The sequence below is a fragment of the Phallusia mammillata genome, chromosome 7, assembly GCF_965637545.1.
Source record: "Phallusia mammillata chromosome 7, kaPhaMamm4.hap1.1, whole genome shotgun sequence".
NCBI lineage: Eukaryota > Metazoa > Chordata > Ascidiacea > Phlebobranchia > Ascidiidae > Phallusia > Phallusia mammillata.
In genome coordinates, this window is record NC_137258.1 from 11,101,100 (window position 1) to 11,118,463 (window position 17,364).

Below are 17,364 nucleotides of genomic sequence, written 5' to 3' on the forward strand. Positions count from 1 at the left end.
GACGCAACCAGAATTTTTATGTTTGTTCACAAATGCAAAGCAACTTAAAACAATCGCCAGAAACAAACAAAAAATAAATCTGCTGTGACAAGGATTCGAACCTGGGTTGTCACGGCAACAACGTGAAGTACTAACCACTACGCGATCACAGCATGTATGTAGCAGAGGATGGTTTCGATCCATCGACCTCTGGGTTATGGGCCCAGCACGCTTCCGCTGCGCCACTCTGCTGATTTTGTCGATGCAACAATTTTCAATAAGTTCCAATGATTTGAAAGTGTTTTCAGTTCAAAATGCAATCATTCAAAAAATTCGAGAATAGATGCAACCAGAATTTTTGTGTTTGTTCACAAATGCAAAGCAACTTAAAGCAATCGCCAGAAACAAACAAAAACAAATCTGCTGTGACCAGGATTCGAACCTGGGTTGTCACGGCCACAACGTGAAGTACTAACCACTATACGATCACAGCATGTATGTAGCAGAGGATGGTTTCGATCCATCGACCTCTGGGTTATGGGCCCAGCACGCTTCCGCTGCGCCACTCTGCTGATTTTGTTCATGCAACAGTTTTCATAAGTTCCAATAATTTGAAAGTATTTGCAGTTTAAATTGCAATCATTCAAGAGATTCAACAATCGATGCATCCAGCATTTTTATGTTTGTTCACAAATGCAAAGCAACTTAAAGCAATCGCCAGAAACAAACAAAAACAAATCTGCTGTGACCAGGATTCGAACCTGGGTTGTCACGGCCACAACGTGAAGTACTAACCACTATACGATCACAGCATGTATGTAGCAGAGGATGGTTTCGATCCATCGACCTCTGGGTTATGGGCCCAGCACGCTTCCGCTGCGCCACTCTGCTGATTTTGTTCATGCAACAGTTTTCATAAGTTCCAATAATTTAAAAGTATTTGCAGTTTAAATTGCAAACATTTAAGAGATTCCAGAATAGATGCATCCAGGATTTTTATGTTTGTTCACAAATGCAAAGCAACTTAAAACAATCGCCAGAAACAAACAAAAAATGAATCTGCTGTGACCAGGATTCGAACCTGGGTTGTCACGGGCACAACGTGAAGTACTAACCACTATACGATCACAGCATGTATGCAGCAGAGGATGGTTTCGATCCATCGACCTCTGGGTTATGGGCCCAGCACGCTTCCGCTGCGCCACTCTGCTGATTTTGTTCATGCAACAGTTTTCAATAAGTTCCAAAAATGTAAAAATATTTGCAGTTTAAAATGCAAACATTCAAAAAATTCGAGAATAGATGCAACCAGAATTTTTGTGTTTGTTCACAAATGCAAAGCAACTTAAAACAATCGCCAGAAACAAACAAAAACAAATCTGCTGTGACCAGGATTCGAACCTGGGTTGTCACGGCCACAACGTGAAGTACTAACCACTATACGATCACAGCATGTATGTAGCAGAGGATGGTTTCGATCCATCGACCTCTGGGTTATGGGCCCAGCACGCTTCCGCTGCGCCACTCTGCTGATTTTGTTCATGCAACAGTTTTCATAAGTTCCAATAATTTGAAAGTATTTGCAGTTTAAATTGCAATCATTCAAGAGATTCAACAATAGATGCATCCAGCATTTTTATGTTTGTTCACAAATGCAAAGCAACTTAAAACAATCGCCAGAAACAAACAAAAGTGAATCTGCTGTGACCAGGATTCGAACCTGGGTTGTCACGGCCACAACGTGAAGTACTAACCACTATACGATCACAGCATGTATGTAGCAGAGGATGGTTTCGATCCATCGACCTCTGGGTTATGGGCCCAGCACGCTTCCGCTGCGCCACTCTGCTGATTTTGTTCATGCAACAGTTTTCATAAGTTCCAATAATTTGAAAGTATTTGCAGTTTAAATTGCAATCATTCAAGAGATTCAACAATCGATGCATCCAGCATTTTTATGTTTGTTCACAAATGCAAAGCAACTTAAAGCAATCGCCAGAAACAAACAAAAACAAATCTGCTGTGACCAGGATTCGAACCTGGGTTGTCACGGCCACAACGTGAAGTACTAACCACTATACGATCACAGCATGTATGTAGCAGAGGATGGTTTCGATCCATCGACCTCTGGGTTATGGGCCCAGCACGCTTCCGCTGCGCCACTCTGCTGATTTTGTTCATGCAACAGTTTTCATAAGTTCCAATAATTTAAAAGTATTTGCAGTTTAAATTGCAAACATTTAAGAGATTCCAGAATAGATGCATCCAGGATTTTTATGTTTGTTCACAAATGCAAAGCAACTTAAAACAATCGCCAGAAACAAACAAAAAATGAATCTGCTGTGACCAGGATTCGAACCTGGGTTGTCACGGGCACAACGTGAAGTACTAACCACTATACGATCACAGCATGTATGCAGCGGATGGTTTCGATCCATCGACCTCTGGGTTATGGGCCCAGCACGCTTCCGCTGCGCCACTCTGCTGATTTTGTTCATGCAACAGTTTTCAATAAGTTCCAAAAATGTAAAAATATTTGCAGTTTAAAATGCAAACATTCAAAAAATTCGAGAATAGATGCAACCAGAATTTTTGTGTTTGTTCACAAATGCAAAGCAACTTAAAACAATCGCCAGAAACAAACAAAAACAAATCTGCTGTGACCAGGATTCGAACCTGGGTTGTCACGGCCACAACGTGAAGTACTAACCACTATACGATCACAACATGTATGTAGCAGAGGATGGTTTCGATCCATCGACCTCTGGGTTATGGGCCCAGCACGCTTCCGCTGCGCCACTCTGCTGATTTTGTTCATGCAACAGTTTTCATAAGTTCCAATAATTTGAAAGTATTTGCAGTTTAAATTGCAATCATTCAAGAGATTCAACAATAGATGCATCCAGCATTTTTATGTTTGTTCACAAATGCAAAGCAACTTAAAACAATCGCCAGAAACAAACAAAAGTGAATCTGCTGTGACCAGGATTCGAACCTGGGTTGTCACGGCCACAACGTGAAGTACTAACCACTATACGATCACAGCATGTATGTAGCAGAGGATGGTTTCGATCCATCGACCTCTGGGTTATGGGCCCAGCACGCTTCCGCTGCGCCACTCTGCTGATTATGTTCATGCAACAGTTTTCAATAAGTTCCAATAATTTGAAAGTGTTTTCAGTTCAAAATGCAATCATTCAAAAATTCGAGAATAGATGCAACCAGCATTTTTATGTTTGTTCACAAATGCAAAGCAACTTAAAACAATCGCCAGAAACAAACAAAAGTGAATCTGCTGTGACCAGGATTCGAACCTGGGTTGTCACGGCCACAACGTGAAGTACTAACCACTATACGATCACAGCATGTATGTAGCAGAGGATGGTTTCGATCCATCGACGTCTTGGTTATGGGCCCAGCACGCTTCCGCTGCGCCACTCTGCTGATTTTGTTCATGCAACAGTTTTCAATAAGTTCCAATAATTTGAAAGTGTTTTCAGTTCAAAATGGAATCATTCAAAAAATTCGAGAATAGATGCAACCAGAATTTTTGTGTTTGTTCACAAATGCAAAGCAACTTAAAGCAATCGCCAGAAACAAACAAAAACAAATCTGCTGTGACCAGGATTCGAACCTGGGTTGTCACGGCCACAACGTGAAGTACTAACCACTATACGATCACAGCATGTATGTAGCAGAGGATGGTTTCGATCCATCGACCTCTGGGTTATGGGCCCAGCACGCTTCCGCTGCGCCACTCTGCTGATTTTGTTCATGCAACAGTTTTCATAAGTTCCAATAATTTAAAAGTATTTGCAGTTTAAATTGCAAACATTTAAGAGATTCCAGAATAGATGCATCCAGGATTTTTATGTTTGTTCACAAATGCAAAGCAACTTAAAACAATCGCCAGAAACAAACAAAAAATGAATCTGCTGTGACCAGGATTCGAACCTGGGTTGTCACGGCCACAACGTGAAGTACTAACCACTATACGATCACAGCATGTATGCAGCAGCGGATGGTTTCGATCCATCGACCTCTGGGTTATGGGCCCAGCACGCTTCCGCTGCGCCACTCTGCTGATTTTGTTCATGCAACAGTTTTCAATAAGTTCCAATAATTTAAAAATATTTGCAGTTTAAAATGCAAACATTCAAGAAATTCAACAATAGATGCAACCAGCATTTTTATCTTTGTTCACAAATGCAAAGCAACTTAAAACAATCGCCAGAAACAAACAAAAAATGAATCTGCTGTGACCAGGATTCGAACCTGGGTTGTCACGGCCACAACGTGAAGTACTAACCACTATGCGATCACAGCATGTATGTAGAAGAGGATGGTTTCGATCCATCGACCTCTGGGTTATGGGCCCAGCACGCTTCCGCTGCGCCACTCTGCTGATTTTGTCGATGCAACAGTTTTCAATAAGTTCCAATAATTTGAAAGTGTTTTCAGTTCAAAATGCAATCATTCAAAAAATTCGAGAATAGATGCAACCAGAATTTTTGTGTTTGTTCACAAATGCAAAGCAACTTAAAGCAATCGCCAGAAACAAACAAAAACAAATCTGCTGTGACCAGGATTCGAACCTGGGTTGTCACGGCCATAACGTGAAGTACTAACCACTATACGATCACAGCATGTATGTAGCAGAGGATGGTTTCGATCCATCGACGTCTGGGTTATGGGCCCAGCACGCTTCCGCTGCGCCACTCTGCTGATTTTGTCGATGCAACAGTTTTCAATAAGTTCCAATAATTTGAAAGTGTTTGCAGTTTGAAATGCAAACATTCAAGAAATTCAACAATAGATGCAACCAGCATTTTTATGTTTGTTCACAAATGCAAAGCAACTTAAAACAATCGCCAGAAACAAACAAAAAATGAATCTGCTGTGACCAGGATTCGAACCTGGGTTGTCACGGCCACAACGTGAAGCACTAACCACTATACGATCACAGCATGTATGTAGCAGAGGATGCATGGTTTCGATCCATCGACATCTGGGTTATGGGCCCAGCACGCTTCCGCTGCGCCACTCTGCTGATTTTGCCGATGCAACAGTTTTCAATAAGTTCCAATGATTTGAAAGTGTTTGCAGTTCAAAATGCAATCATTCAAGAGATTCAACAATAGATGCATCCAGCATATGTTTGTTCACAAATGCAAAGCAACTTAAAACAATCGCCAGAAACAAACACAAAATGAATCTGCTGTGACCAGGATTCGAACCTGGGTTGTCACGGCCACAACGTGAAGCACTAACCACTATACGATCACAGCATGTATGTAGCAGAGGATGCATGGTTTCGATCCATCGACATCTGGGTTATGGGCCCAGCACGCTTCCGCTGCGCCACTCTGCTGAATTTGTCGATGCAACAGTTTTCAATAAGTTCCAATGATTTGAAAGTGTTTGCAGTTCAATGTGCAATCATTCAAGAAATGCGAGAATAGATGCAACCAGAATTTTTATGTTTGTTCACAAATGCAAAGCAACTTAAAGCAATCGCCAGAAACAAACAAAAAATAAATCTGCTGTGACCAGGATTCGAACCTGGGTTGTCACGGCCACAACGTGAAGTACTAACCACTACGCGATCACAGCATGTATGTAGCAGAGGATGGTTTCGATCCATCGACATCTCGGTTATGGGCCCAGCACGCTTCCGCTGCGCCACTCTGCTGATTTTGTTCATGCAACAGTTTTCAATAAGTTCCAATAATTTGAAAATATTTGCAGTTTAAAATGCAAACATTCAAGAAATTCCAGAATAGATGCAACCAGAATTTTTATGTTTGTTCACAAATGCAAAGCAACTTAAAACAATCGCCAGAAACAAACAAAAAATGAATCTGCTGTGACCAGGATTCGAACCTGGGTTGTCACGGGCACAACGTGAAGTACTAACCACTATACGATCACAGCATGTATGTAGCAGAGGATGCATGGTTTCGATCCATCGACATCTGGGTTATGGGCCCAGCACGCTTCCGCTGCGCCACTCTGCTGATTTTGACGATGCAAAAGTTTTCAATAAGTTCCAATGATTTGAAAGTGTTTGCAGTTCAAAATGCAATCATTCAAGAGATTCAACAATAGATGCATCCTGCATTTTTATGTTTGTTCACAAATGCAAAGCAACTTAAAACAATCGCCAGAAACAAACAAAAATTGAATCTGCTGTGACCAGGATTCGAACCTGGGTTGTCACGGCCACAACGTGAAGTACTAACCACTATACGATCACTGCATGTATGTAGCAGAGGATGGTTTCGATCCATCGACCTCTGGGTTATGGGCCCAGCACGCTTCCGCTGCGCCACTCTGCTGATTTTGTTCATGCAACAGTTTTCAATAAGTTCCAATAATTTGAAAGTGTTTTCAGTTCAAAATGCAATCATTCAAAAAATTCGAGAATAGATGCAACCTGAATTTTTGTGTTTGTTCACAAATGCAAAGCAACTTAAAGCAATCGCCAGAAACAAACAAAAACAAATCTGCTGTGACCAGGATTCGAACCTGGGTTGTCACGGCCACAACGTGAAGTACTAACCACTATACGATCACAGCATGTATGTAGCAGAGGATGGATTCGATCCATCGACGTCTGGGTTATGGGCCCAGCACGCTTCCGCTGCGCCACTCTGCTGATTTTGTCGATGCAACAGTTTTCAATAAGTTCCAATAATTTGAAAGTGTTTGCAGTTTGAAATGCAAACATTCAAGAAATTCAACAATAGATGCAACCAGCATTTTTATGTTTGTTCACAAATGCAAAGCAACTTAAAACAATCGCCAGAAACAAACAAAAAATGAATCTGCTGTGACCAGGATTCGAACCTGGGTTGTCACGGCCACAACGTGAAGCACTAACCACTATACGATCACAGCATGTATGTAGCAGAGGATGCATGGTTTCGATCCATCGACATCTGGGTTATGGGCCCAGCACGCTTCCGCTGCGCCACTCTGCTGATTTTGCCGATGCAACAGTTTTCAATAAGTTCCAATGATTTGAAAGTGTTTGCAGTTCAAAATGCAATCATTCAAGAGATTCAACAATAGATGCATCCAGCATATGTTTGTTCACAAATACAAAGCAACTTAAAACAATCGCCAGAAACAAACACAAAATGAATCTGCTGTGACCAGGATTCGAACCTGGGTTGTCACGGCCACAACGTGAAGTACTAACCACTATACGATCACATCATGTATGTAGCAGAGGATGGTTTCGATCCATCGACCTCTGGGTTATGGGCCCAGCACGCTTCCGCTGCGCCACTCTGCTGAATTTGTCGATGCAACAGTTTTCAATAAGTTCCAATGATTTGAAAGTGTTTGCAGTTCAATGTGCAGACATTCAAGAAATGCGAGAATAGATGCAACCAGAATTTTTATGTTTGTTCACAAATGCAAAGCAACTTAAAGCAATCGCCAGAAACAAACAAAAAATAAATCTGCTGTGACCAGGATTCGAACCTGGGTTGTCACGGCCACAACATGAAGTACTAACCACTACGCGATCACAGCATGTATGTAGCAGAGGATGGATTCGATCCATCGACCTCTGGGTTATGGGCCCAGCACGCTTCCGCTGCGCCACTCTGCTGATTTTGTTCATGCAACAGTTTTCAATAAGTTCCAATAATTTGAAAATATTTGCAGTTTAAAATGCAAACATTCAAGAAATTCAACAATAGATGCAACCAGAATTTTTATGTTTGTTCACAAATGCAAAGCAACTTAAAACAATCGCCAGAAACAAACAAAAAATGAATCTGCCGTGACCGGGATTCGAACCTGGGTTGTCACGGCCACAACGTGAAGTACTAACCGCTATACGATCACAGCATATATGTAGCAGAGGATGCATGGTTTCGATCCATCGACATCTCGGTTATGGGCCCAGCACGCTTCCGCTGCGCCACTCTGCTGAATTTGTCGATGCAACAGTTTTCAATAAGTTCCAATAATTTGAAAGTGTTTGCAGTTCAAAATGCAAACATTCAAGTAATTCAACAATAGATGCAACCAGCATTTTTATGTTTGTTCACAAATGCAAAGCAACTTAAAACAATCGCCAGAAACAAACAAAAAATGAATCTGCTGTGACCAGGATTCGAACCTGGGTTGTCACGGGCACAACGTGAAGTACTAACCACTATACGATCACAGCATGTATGTAGCAGAGGATGCATGGTTTCGATCCATCGACATCTGGGTTATGGGCCCAGCACGCTTCCGCTGCGCCACTCTGCTGATTTTGTCGATGCAAAAGTTTTCAATAAGTTCCAATGATTTGAAAGTGTTTGCAGTTCAAAATGCAATCATTCAAGAGATTCAACAATAGATGCATCCTGCATTTTTATGTTTGTTCACAAATGCAAAGCAACTTAAAACAATCGCCAGAAACAAACAAAAATTGAATCTGCTGTGACCATGATTCGAACCTGGGTTGTCACGGCCACAACGTGAAGTACTAACCACTATACGATCACTGCATGTATGTAGCAGAGGATGGTTTCGATCCATCGACCTCTGGGTTATGGGCCCAGCACGCTTCCGCTGCGCCACTCTGCTGATTTTGTTCATGCAACAGTTTTCAATAAGTTCCAATAATTTGAAAGTGTTTTCAGTTCAAAATGCAATCATTCAAAAAATTCGAGAATAGATGCAACCAGAATTTTTGTGTTTGTTCACAAATGCAAAGCAACTTAAAGCAATCGCCAGAAACAAACAAAAACAAATCTGCTGTGACCAGGATTCGAACCTGGGTTGTCACGGCCACAACGTGAAGTACTAACCACTGTACGATCACATCATGTATGTAGCAGAGGATGGTTTCGATCCATCGACCTCTGGGTTATGGGCCCAGCACGCTTCCGCTGCGCCACTCTGCTGATTTTGTTCATGCAACAGTTTTCATAAGTTCCAATAATTTAAAAGTATTTGCAGTTTAAATTGCAAACATTTAAGAGATACCAGAATAGATGCATCCAGGATTTTTATGTTTGTTCACAAATGCAAAGCAACTTAAAACAATCGCCAGAAACAAACAAAAAATGAATCTGCTGTGACCAGGATTCGAACCTGGGTTGTCACGGGCACAACGTGAAGTACTAACCACTATACGATCACAGCATGTATGTAGCAGAGGATGGTTTCGATCCATCGACCTCTGGGTTATGGGCCCAGCACGCTTCCGCTGCGCCACTCTGCTGATTTTGTTCATGCAAAAGTTTTCAATAAGTTCCAATAATTTAAAAATATTTGCAGTTCAAAATGCAAACATTTAAGAGATACCAGAATAGATGCAACCAGCATTTTTATGTTTGTTCACAAATGCAAAGCAACTTAAAACAATCGCCAGAAACAAACAAAAAATGAATCTGCTGTGACCAGGATTCGAACCTGGGTTGTCACGGCCACAACGTGAAGTACTAACCACTATACGATCACAGCATGTATGTAGCAGAGGATGCATGGTTTCGATCCATCGACATCTGGGTTATGGGCCCAGCACGCTTCCGCTGCGCCACTCTGCTGATTTTGCCGATGCAACAGTTTTCAATAAGTTCCAATGATTTGAAAGTGTTTGCAGTTCAAAATGCAATCATTCAAGAGATTCAACAATAGATGCATCCAGCATATGTTTGTTCACAAATACAAAGCAACTTAAAACAATCGCCAGAAACAAACACAAAATGAATCTGCTGTGACCAGGATTCGAACCTGGGTTGTCACGGCCACAACGTGAAGTACTAACCACTATACGATCACATCATGTATGTAGCAGAGGATGGTTTCGATCCATCGACCTCTGGGTTATGGGCCCAGCACGCTTCCGCTGCGCCACTCTGCTGAATTTGTCGATGCAACAGTTTTCAATAAGTTCCAATGATTTGAAAGTGTTTGCAGTTCAATGTGCAGACATTCAAGAAATGCGAGAATAGATGCAACCAGAATTTTTATGTTTGTTCACAAATGCAAAGCAACTTAAAGCAATCACCAGAAACAAACAAAAAATAAATCTGCTGTGACCAGGATTCGAACCTGGGTTGTCACGGCCACAACGTGAAGTACTAACCACTACGCGATCACAGCATGTATGTAGCAGAGGATGGATTCGATCCATCGACCTCTGGGTTATGGGCCCAGCACGCTTCCGCTGCGCCACTCTGCTGATTTTGTTCATGCAACAGTTTTCAATAAGTTCCAATAATTTGAAAATATTTGCAGTTTAAAATGCAAACATTCAAGAAATTCAACAATAGATGCAACCAGCATTTTTATGTTTGTTCACAAATGCAAAGCAACTTAAAACAATCGCCAGAAACAAACAAAAAATGAATCTGCTGTGACCGGGATTCGAACCTGGGTTGTCACGGCCACAACGTGAAGTACTAACCGCTATACGATCACAGCATATATGTTGCAGAGGATGCATGGTTTCGATCCATCGACATCTCGGTTATGGGCCCAGCACGCTTCCGCTGCGCCACTCTGCTGAATTTGTCGATGCAACAGTTTTCAATAAGTTCCAATAATTTGAAAGTGTTTGCAGTTCAAAATGCAAACATTCAAGTAATTCAACAATAGATGCAACCAGCATTTTTATGTTTGTTCACAAATGCAAAGCAACTTAAAACAATCGCCAGAAACAAACAAAAAATGAATCTGCTGTGACCAGGATTCGAACCTGGGTTGTCACGGGCACAACGTGAAGTACTAACCACTATACGATCACAGCATGTATGTAGCAGAGGATGCATGGTTTCGATCCATCGACATCTGGGTTATGGGCCCAGCACGCTTCCGCTGCGCCACTCTGCTGATTTTGTCGATGCAAAAGTTTTCAATCAGTTCCAATGATTTGAAAGTGTTTGCAGTTCAAAATGCAATCATTCAAGAGATTCAACAATAGATGCATCCTGCATTTTTATGTTTGTTCACAAATGCAAAGCAACTTAAAACAATCGCCAGAAACAAACAAAAATTGAATCTGCTGTGACCAGGATTCGAACCTGGGTTGTCACGGCCACAACGTGAAGTACTAACCACTATACGATCACTGCATGTATGTAGCAGAGGATGGTTTCGATCCATCGACCTCTGGGTTATGGGCCCAGCACGCTTCCGCTGCGCCACTCTGCTGATTTTGTTCATGCAACAGTTTTCAATAAGTTCCAATAATTTGAAAGTGTTTTCAGTTCAAAATGCAATCATTCAAAAAATTCGAGAATAGATGCAACCAGAATTTTTGTGTTTGTTCACAAATGCAAAGCAACTTAAAGCAATCGCCAGAAACAAACAAAAACAAATCTGCTGTGACCAGGATTCGAACCTGGGTTGTCACGGCCACAACGTGAAGTACTAACCACTATACGATCACAGCATGTATGTAGCAGAGGATGGTTTCGATCCATCGACCTCTGGGTTATGGGCCCAGCACGCTTCCGCTGCGCCACTCTGCTGATTTTGTTCATGCAACAGTTTTCATAAGTTCCAATAATTTAAAAGTATTTGCAGTTTAAATTGCAAACATTTAAGAGATACCAGAATAGATGCATCCAGGATTTTTATGTTTGTTCACAAATGCAAAGCAACTTAAAACAATCGCCAGAAACAAACAAAAAATGAATCTGCTGTGACCAGGATTCGAACCTGGGTTGTCACGGGCACAACGTGAAGTACTAACCACTATACGATCACAGCATGTATGTAGCAGAGGATGGTTTCGATCCATCGACCTCTGGGTTATGGGCCCAGCACGCTTCCGCTGCGCCACTCTGCTGTTTTTGTTCATGCAACAGTTTTCAATAAGTTCCAATAATTTAAAAATATTTGCAGTTCAAAATGCAAACATTCAAGAAATTCAACAATAGATGCAACCAGCATTTTTATGTTTGTTCACAAATGCAAAGCAACTTAAAACAATCGCCAGAAACAAAAAAAAATATGAATCTGCTGTGACCAGGATTTGAACCTGGGTTGTCACGGCCACAACGTGAAGTACTAACCACTATGCGATCACAGCATGTATGTAGCAGAGGATGGTTTCGATCCATCGACCTCTGGGTTATGGGCCCAGCACGCTTCCGCTGCGCCACTCTGCTGATTTTGTCCATGCAACAATTTTCAATAAGTTCCAATAATTTGAAAGTGTTTTCAGTTCAAAATGCAGACATTCAAAAAATTCGAGAATAGATGCAACCAGAATTTTTGTGTTTGTTCACAAATGCAAAGCAACTTAAAGCAATCGCCAGAAACAAACAAAAACAAATCTGCTGTGACCAGGATTCGAACCTGGGTTGTCACGGCCACAACGTGAAGTACTAACCACTATACGATTACAGCATGTATGTAGCAGACGATGGTTTCGATCCATCGACCTCTGGGTTATGGGCCCAGCACGCTTCCGCTGCGCCACTCTGCTGATTATGTTCATGCAACAGTTTTCAATAAGTTCCAATAATTTGAAAGTGTTTTCAGTTCAAAATGCAATCATTCAAAAAATTCGAGAATAGATGCAACCAGAATTTTTGTGTTTGTTCACAAATGCAAAGCAACTTAAAGCAATCGCCAGAAACAAACAAAAACAAATCTGCTGTGACCAGGATTCGAACCTGGGTTGTCACGGCCACAACGTGAAGTACTAACCGCTATACGATCACAGCATGTATGTAGCAGAGGATGGTTTCGATACATCGACCTCTGGGTTATGGGCCCAGCACGCTTCCGCTGCGCCACTCTGCTGATTTTGTTCATGCAACAGTTTTCATAAGTTCCAATAATTTAAAAGTATTTGCAGTTTAAATTGCAAACATTTAAGAGATACCAGAATAGATGCATCCAGGATTTTTATGTTTGTTCACAAATGCAAAGCAACTTAAAACAATCGCCAGAAACAAACAAAAAATGAATCTGCTGTGACCAGGATTCGAACCTGGGTTGTCACGGCCACAACGTGAAGTACTAACCACTATACGATCACAGCATGTATGTAGCAGAGGATGGTTTCGATCCATCGACCTCTGGGTTATGGGCCCAGCACGCTTCCGCTGCGCCACTCTGCTGATTTTGTTCATGCAACAGTTTTCAATAAGTTCCAATAATTTAAAAATATTTGCAGTTCAAAATGCAAACATTCAAGAAATTCAACAATAGATGCAACCAGCATTTTTATGTTTGTTCACAAATGCAAAGCAACTTAAAACAATCGCCAGAAACAAACAAAAAATGAATCTGCTGTGACCAGGATTCGAACCTGGGTTGTCACGGCCACAACGTGAAGTACTAACCACTATGCGATCACAGCATGTATGTAGCAGAGGATGGTTTCGATCCATCGACCTCTGGGTTATGGGCCCAGCACGCTTCCGCTGCGCCACTCTGCTGATTTTGTCCATGCAACAATTTTCAATAAGTTCCAATAATTTGAAAGTGTTTTCAGTTCAAAATGCAGACATTCAAAAAATTCGAGAATAGATGCAACCAGAATTTTTGTGTTTGTTCACAAATGCAAAGCAACTTAAAGCAATCGCCAGAAACAAACAAAAACAAATCTGCTGTGACCAGGATTCGAACCTGGGTTGTCACGGCCACAACGTGAAGTACTAACCACTATACGATCACAGCATGTATGTAGCAGACGATGGTTTCGATCCATCGACCTCTGGGTTATGGGCCCAGCACGCTTCCGCTGCGCCACTCTGCTGATTATGTTCATGCAACAGTTTTCAATAAGTTCCAATAATTTGAAAGTGTTTTCAGTTCAAAATGCAATCATTCAAAAAATTCGAGAATAGATGCAACTAGCATTTTTATGTTTGTTCACAAATGCAAAGCAACTTAAAGCAATCGCCAGAAACAAACAAAAACAAAGCTGCTGTGACCAGGATTCGAACCTGTGTTGTCACGGCCACAACGTGAAGTACTAACCACTATACGATCACAGCATGTATGTAGCAGAGGATGGTTTCGATCCATCGACCTCTGGGTTATGGGGCCAGCACGCTTCCGCTGCGCCACTCTGCTGATTTTGTCGATGCAACAGTTTTCAATAAGTTCCAATAATTTGAAAGTGTTTTCAGTTCAAAATGCAAACATTCAAGAAATTCAACAATAGATGCAACCAGCATTTTTATGTTTGTTCACAAATGCAAAGCAACTTAAAACAATCGCCAGAAACAAACAAAAAATGAATCTGCTGTGACCAGGATTCGAACCTGGGTTGTCACGGCCACAACGTGAAGCACTAACCACTATACGATCACAGCATGTATGTAGCAGAGGATGCATGGTTTCGATCCATCGACATCTGGGTTATGGGCCCAGCACGCTTCCGCTGCGCCACTCTGCTGATTTTGCCGATGCAACAGTTTTCAATAAGTTCCAATGATTTGAAAGTGTTTGCAGTTCAAAATGCAATCATTCAAGAGATTCTACAATAGATGCAACCAGCATATGTTTGTTCACAAATACAAAGCAACTTAAAACAATCGCCAGAAACAAACACAAAATGAATCTGCTGTGACCAGGATTCGAACCTGGGTTGTCACGGCCACAACGTGAAGTACTAACCACTATACGAACACTGCATGTATGTAGCAGAGGATGGTTTCGATCCATCGACCTCTGGGTTATGGGCCCAGCACGCTTCCGCTGCGCCACTCTGCTGATTTTGTCCATGCAACAGTTTTCAATAAGTTCCAATAATTTGAAAGTTTTTTCAGTTCAAAATGCAATCATTCAAAAAATTCGAGAATAGATGCAACCAGCATTTTTATGTTTGTTCACAAATGCAAAGCAACTTAAAACAATCGCCAGAAACAAACAAAAAATGAATCTGCTGTGACCAGGATTCGAACCTGGGTTGTCACGGGCACAACGTGAAGTACTAACCACTATACGATCACAGCATGTATGTAGCAGAGGATGGTTTCGATCCATCGACATCTGGGTTATGGGCCCAGCACGCTTCCGCTGCGCCACTCTGCTGATTTTGTCGATGCAAAAGTTTTCAATAAGTTCCAATGATTTGAAAGTGTTTGCAGTTCAAAATGCAATCATTCAAGAGATTCAACAATAGATGCATCCTGCATTTTTATGTTTGTTCACAAATGCAAAGCAACTTAAAACAATCGCCAGAAACAAACAAAAATTGAATCTGCTGTGACCAGGATTCGAACCTGGGTTGTCACGGCCACAACGTGAAGTACTAACCACTATACGATCACTGCATGTATGTAGCAGAGGATGGTTTCGATCCATCGACCTCTGGGTTATGGGCCCAGCACGCTTCCGCTGCGCCACTCTGCTGATTTTGTCGATGCAACAGTTTTCAATAAGTTCCAATAATTTGAAAGTGTTTTCAGTTCAAAATGCAATCATTCAAAAAATTCGAGAATAGATGCAACCAGAATTTTTGTGTTTGTTCACAAATGCAAAGCAACTTAAAGCAATCGCCAGAAACAAACAAAAACAAATCTGCTGTGACCAGGATTCGAACCTGGGTTGTCACGGCCACAACGTGAAGTACTAACCACTATACGATCACAGCATGTATGTAGCAGAGGATGGTTTCGATCCATCGACCTCTGGGTTATGGGCCCAGCACGCTTCCGCTGCGCCACTCTGCTGATTTTGTTCATGCAACAGTTTTCATAAGTTCCAATAATTTAAAAGTATTTGCAGTTTAAATTGCAAACATTTAAGAGATACCAGAATAGATGCATCCAGGATTTTTATGTTTGTTCACAAATGCAAAGCAACTTAAAACAATCGCCAGAAACAAACAAAAAATGAATCTGCTGTGACCAGGATTCGAACCTGGGTTGTCACGGGCACAACGTGAAGTACTAACCACTATACGATCACAGCATGTATGTAGCAGAGGATGGTTTCGATCCATCGACCTCTGGGTTATGGGCCCAGCACGCTTCCGCTGCGCCACTCTGCTGATTTTGTTCATGCAACAGTTTTCAATAAGTTCCAATAATTTAAAAATATTTGCAGTTCAAAATGCAAACATTCAAGAAATTCAACAATAGATGCAACCAGCATTTTTATGTTTGTTCACAAATGCAAAGCAACTTAAAACAATCGCCAGAAACAAACAAAAATTGAATCTGCTGTGACCAGGATTCGAACCTGGGTTGTCACGGCCACAACGTGAAGTACTAACCACTATACGATCACTGCATGTATGTAGCAGAGGATGGTTTCGATCCATCGACCTCTGGGTTATGGGCCCAGCACGCTTCCGCTGCGCCACTCTGCTGATTTTGTTCATGCAACAGTTTTCAATAAGTTCCAATAATTTGAAAGTGTTTTCAGTTCAAAATGCAATCATTCAAAAAATTCGAGAATAGATGCAACCAGAATTTTTGTGTTTGTTCACAAATGCAAAGCAACTTAAAGCAATCGCCAGAAACAAACAAAAACAAATCTGCTGTGACCAGGATTCGAACCTGGGTTGTCACGGCCACAACGTGAAGTACTAACCACTATACGATCACAGCATGTATGTAGCAGAGGATGGTTTCGATCCATCGACCTCTGGGTTATGGGCCCAGCACGCTTCCGCTGCGCCACTCTGCTGATTTTGTTCATGCAACAGTTTTCATAAGTTCCAATAATTTAAAAGTATTTGCAGTTTAAATTGCAAACATTTAAGAGATACCAGAATAGATGCATCCAGGATTTTTATGTTTGTTCACAAATGCAAAGCAACTTAAAACAATCGCCAGAAACAAACAAAAAATGAATCTGCTGTGACCAGGATTCGAACCTGGGTTGTCACGGGCACAACGTGAAGTACTAACCACTATACGATCACAGCATGTATGTAGCAGAGGATGGTTTCGATACATCGACCTCTGGGTTATGGGCCCAGCACGCTTCCGCTGCGCCACTCTGCTGATTTTGTTCATGCAACAGTTTTCAATAAGTTCCAATAATTTAAAAATATTTGCAGTTCAAAATGCAAACATTCAAGAAATTCAACAATAGATGCAACCAGCATTTTTATGTTTGTTCACAAATGCAAAGCAACTTAAAACAATCGCCAGAAACAAACAAAAAATGAATCTGCTGTGACCAGGATTCGAACCTGGGTTGTCACGGCCACAACGTGAAGTACTAACCACTATGCGATCACAGCATGTATGTAGCAGAGGATGGTTTCGACCCATCGACCTCTGGGTTATGGGCCCAGCACGCTTCCGCTGCGCCACTCTGCTGATTTTGTCCATGCAACAATTTTCAATAAGTTCCAATAATTTGAAAGTGTTTTCAGTTCAAAATGCAGACATTCAAAATATTCGAGAATAGATGCAACCAGAATTTTTGTGTTTGTTCACAAATGCAAAG

General features: G+C 41.5%; 22 non-coding genes across 22 annotated transcripts; all 22 read right to left on the minus strand.

Moving 5' to 3' along the window:
• Positions 1-400: 400 nt before the first annotated feature.
• On the minus strand, positions 401-472 carry Trnah-gug (transfer RNA histidin (anticodon GUG)). The gene has a single exon. It is a non-coding gene; the product is annotated as a tRNA-His (tRNA).
• A 247-nt stretch (positions 473-719) lies between these two features.
• On the minus strand, positions 720-791 carry Trnah-gug (transfer RNA histidin (anticodon GUG)). Its single transcript has one exon. It is a non-coding gene; the product is annotated as a tRNA-His (tRNA).
• Positions 792-1,359: 568 nt separating this feature from the next.
• On the minus strand, positions 1,360-1,431 carry Trnah-gug (transfer RNA histidin (anticodon GUG)). The gene has a single exon. It is a non-coding gene; the product is annotated as a tRNA-His (tRNA).
• Positions 1,432-1,678: 247 nt separating this feature from the next.
• Positions 1,679-1,750, minus strand: Trnah-gug (transfer RNA histidin (anticodon GUG)). Its single transcript has one exon. It is a non-coding gene; the product is annotated as a tRNA-His (tRNA).
• Positions 1,751-1,997: 247 nt separating this feature from the next.
• On the minus strand, positions 1,998-2,069 carry Trnah-gug (transfer RNA histidin (anticodon GUG)). Its single transcript has one exon. It is a non-coding gene; the product is annotated as a tRNA-His (tRNA).
• An 884-nt stretch (positions 2,070-2,953) lies between these two features.
• Trnah-gug (transfer RNA histidin (anticodon GUG)) lies at positions 2,954-3,025 on the minus strand. Its single transcript has one exon. It is a non-coding gene; the product is annotated as a tRNA-His (tRNA).
• A 247-nt stretch (positions 3,026-3,272) lies between these two features.
• Positions 3,273-3,344, minus strand: Trnah-gug (transfer RNA histidin (anticodon GUG)). The gene has a single exon. It is a non-coding gene; the product is annotated as a tRNA-His (tRNA).
• A 248-nt stretch (positions 3,345-3,592) lies between these two features.
• Trnah-gug (transfer RNA histidin (anticodon GUG)) lies at positions 3,593-3,664 on the minus strand. The gene has a single exon. It is a non-coding gene; the product is annotated as a tRNA-His (tRNA).
• Positions 3,665-3,912: 248 nt separating this feature from the next.
• Positions 3,913-3,984, minus strand: Trnah-gug (transfer RNA histidin (anticodon GUG)). Its single transcript has one exon. It is a non-coding gene; the product is annotated as a tRNA-His (tRNA).
• A 569-nt stretch (positions 3,985-4,553) lies between these two features.
• On the minus strand, positions 4,554-4,625 carry Trnah-aug (transfer RNA histidin (anticodon AUG)). The gene has a single exon. It is a non-coding gene; the product is annotated as a tRNA-His (tRNA).
• Positions 4,626-4,874: 249 nt separating this feature from the next.
• On the minus strand, positions 4,875-4,946 carry Trnah-gug (transfer RNA histidin (anticodon GUG)). Its single transcript has one exon. It is a non-coding gene; the product is annotated as a tRNA-His (tRNA).
• A 249-nt stretch (positions 4,947-5,195) lies between these two features.
• Positions 5,196-5,267, minus strand: Trnah-gug (transfer RNA histidin (anticodon GUG)). Its single transcript has one exon. It is a non-coding gene; the product is annotated as a tRNA-His (tRNA).
• Positions 5,268-6,486: 1,219 nt separating this feature from the next.
• On the minus strand, positions 6,487-6,558 carry Trnah-gug (transfer RNA histidin (anticodon GUG)). Its single transcript has one exon. It is a non-coding gene; the product is annotated as a tRNA-His (tRNA).
• Positions 6,559-6,807: 249 nt separating this feature from the next.
• Positions 6,808-6,879, minus strand: Trnah-gug (transfer RNA histidin (anticodon GUG)). Its single transcript has one exon. It is a non-coding gene; the product is annotated as a tRNA-His (tRNA).
• A 2,502-nt stretch (positions 6,880-9,381) lies between these two features.
• On the minus strand, positions 9,382-9,453 carry Trnah-gug (transfer RNA histidin (anticodon GUG)). The gene has a single exon. It is a non-coding gene; the product is annotated as a tRNA-His (tRNA).
• Positions 9,454-11,314: 1,861 nt separating this feature from the next.
• Trnah-gug (transfer RNA histidin (anticodon GUG)) lies at positions 11,315-11,386 on the minus strand. Its single transcript has one exon. It is a non-coding gene; the product is annotated as a tRNA-His (tRNA).
• Positions 11,387-12,596: 1,210 nt separating this feature from the next.
• On the minus strand, positions 12,597-12,668 carry Trnah-gug (transfer RNA histidin (anticodon GUG)). Its single transcript has one exon. It is a non-coding gene; the product is annotated as a tRNA-His (tRNA).
• A 248-nt stretch (positions 12,669-12,916) lies between these two features.
• On the minus strand, positions 12,917-12,988 carry Trnah-gug (transfer RNA histidin (anticodon GUG)). Its single transcript has one exon. It is a non-coding gene; the product is annotated as a tRNA-His (tRNA).
• A 569-nt stretch (positions 12,989-13,557) lies between these two features.
• Trnah-gug (transfer RNA histidin (anticodon GUG)) lies at positions 13,558-13,629 on the minus strand. Its single transcript has one exon. It is a non-coding gene; the product is annotated as a tRNA-His (tRNA).
• Positions 13,630-14,198: 569 nt separating this feature from the next.
• Positions 14,199-14,270, minus strand: Trnah-gug (transfer RNA histidin (anticodon GUG)). Its single transcript has one exon. It is a non-coding gene; the product is annotated as a tRNA-His (tRNA).
• Positions 14,271-15,481: 1,211 nt separating this feature from the next.
• Trnah-gug (transfer RNA histidin (anticodon GUG)) lies at positions 15,482-15,553 on the minus strand. Its single transcript has one exon. It is a non-coding gene; the product is annotated as a tRNA-His (tRNA).
• An 889-nt stretch (positions 15,554-16,442) lies between these two features.
• Positions 16,443-16,514, minus strand: Trnah-gug (transfer RNA histidin (anticodon GUG)). The gene has a single exon. It is a non-coding gene; the product is annotated as a tRNA-His (tRNA).
• Positions 16,515-17,364: the final 850 nt, after the last annotated feature.